Source organism: Pteropus medius, unplaced genomic scaffold (assembly GCF_902729225.1).
Source record: "Pteropus medius unplaced genomic scaffold, Ma_sr-lr_union100, whole genome shotgun sequence".
Lineage (NCBI taxonomy): Eukaryota > Metazoa > Chordata > Mammalia > Chiroptera > Pteropodidae > Pteropus > Pteropus medius.
The window spans coordinates 278,120-280,351 of NW_024354499.1; the positions used below are offsets into that span (position 1 = coordinate 278,120).

Below are 2,232 nucleotides of genomic sequence, written 5' to 3' on the forward strand. Positions count from 1 at the left end.
TCCATAGCTCTTCACTTCCTCCAGAAGCCTCCTTACATTAAAAGCCTTACAGTTATCCTGCAAGGGACAGGAAGGTCTGATTTGCAGGATTTTTAGAGCATTAAAATAACTATCAGGCAGAAGAATCTCTTCTTGCCTAGGATTTCAGCCATGCGCGCTCTCTCTCTCTCTCAATTTCTCTCTCTCTTCTCTCTCTCTCTCTCTCTTTCCCTCTTTCTCACCCCTCTCTCTCTCTCTTCCTCCCTCTCCCTCTCTCTCCCTCTCTCTAGCCTGGGGCTTGAATTTGCATGTCTAATTCATTTACTCACCATATTTGAATTGGCCTGAACAGATGTAAATCGGGAAGGATGGGAAAAACTGCAGTCATCAACAATGATTAATCAGCTGTTGCAGGCAGTGTCTTAAGGAGACTGGTAGGAGGAGGCATGGAAACCAAAAGGCCGTGTGTTTAGAAGCCTAATTGTCACATCAAGCATCATTGTCCCCATGCAACAACCACCACCTTATACATCACTTCCTGTTTTATGCAGCTCAAAAACATAGACTGAAGATTTATTTTTAATATGTTGACTTTATTTCTGAGCAAAGCATTGGTCATGTGTGTATTTTTCCATAGTCCCACCTTGGAGCATTTATGTAGACATTGTAAATAAATTTTGTGCAAAAAGGACTGGAAAAATGAACTGTATTATTGCAATTTTTTTTTGTAAAAGTAGCAGTTTGGTATGAGTTGGCATGCATACAAGATTTACTAAGTGGGATAAGCTAATTATACTTTTTGTTGTGGATAAACAAATGCTTGTTGATAGCCTTTTTCTATCAAGAAACCAAGGAGCTAATTATTAATAACAATCATTGCACACTGAGTCTTAGCGTTTCTGACGGAAACAGTTTGGATTGTATAATAACGCCAAGCCCAGTTGTAGTCGTTTGAGTGCAGTAATGAAACATGAATCTAAAATAAAAACAAGATTATTTTTGTCATGCTGACTCCACTGCTTGAAAAATTTGTTTACTGCCCCCCAAATTTTTAATGATTAATGCAGTAAATACAAAAATTAATTTTAGTTCCAAGACATATGTATTTGAAAATTTTAACCATAAAGTAAATTATTTAATAACAGTCACTGGTTTCTTTAAGCTGACTTAATAAACTCCTAATATCAGCAAATTTAAGGCCTAAGAGCACTAAACTAACTATATACTCAGATTACATGCAACAGAATTACTCATCTAATATCAGTGAAATTATTTTTGCACATAATGGCAAACTAAGTACAGAGTTAAGTCTTTTACTAAGGATGTTACCTACAATGAGCAGCATATGTTTATTAGGAAATTAACTATGTGAATTGAAGAGACCAGGCTTCAAAATCTAATTTTTATAAATATGCTCTATGTTCTCATTGGATAAAACTGGTTATTAACCAATTTTCCAGAACAGCTGAACAGAATTTCTGCATGGCAGCCAGCTAAATGGTACAAAATAATATGTTTAAGCTGGAATAGCTTATAATTTTATTTAAATAAAATTGCTGCTATAAAAGTGCTTCCCAAAGCTAAGGAAAATATACAAATATTTTAATTAAGGCAAATTCGTTTTTAAAAATCAGCCTTTTAGCAGTGATTGCTTTGTAAACAAAGGATGGGTTTGAGGAGAGCGCCTTAAACTCAAGTCTGACATTCAGGCCCGTGTCACTCTATAAACCCGCCTTGAACAATTCTATTTTCTATTTGAAAAGGGAAACCAGCTGTGGGTTGGGTTTACTAGGTGACGTGTGATTGACTGACTCACCTGCGGGAGCAGCAATGCGCACTCTCACCTTTTGTTTATGGGGCCTTGTTTCTAAACACGTGGATGCGCAGAAGGAGAGCCAGGCTCAGCCTTCTGCAGCCTCCCCGCGCAGCGCCCTCCACCCCACCCCGCCCCCACCCCATATATGGGTTTGTTTAAATTTCCCATTTGGACCCAGTGGCAATTCTTCGTCTATATAAATAGTCCATATTAGTGAAATACTTCTCTTTTGGTAGGTGGTTACTAGCAGTTAACAACCATTTATTTACTTTGAAAATTAATCATAAACTTTATAAACTAACCATCCATTTGCCCCTCCTCCCCCAGTACATGCCTGGGTGAGTTGGTTATTTTCAGCCTTTATTCTTGAGGAAGCTCTTGCAGGGTGGGGGAGGGAAAGAAAAGGGAGGAGGTAGGAAGGGAGAGAGAGGGAGGCA

General features: G+C 38.3%; 1 protein-coding gene across 1 annotated transcript in view; it reads left to right on the top strand.

The window, feature by feature from the left end:
- Positions 1–984, top strand: part of MEIS1 (Meis homeobox 1) — a 128,639-nt gene extending 127,655 nt beyond the window's left edge. Inside the window, exon 12 of the mRNA XM_039852792.1 lies at positions 1–984. This exon is cut by the window's left edge and continues 594 nt beyond it. The gene's annotated coding sequence lies outside the window, so the exon portion shown is untranslated.
- The last annotated feature ends 1,248 nt before the right edge of the window (positions 985–2,232 follow it).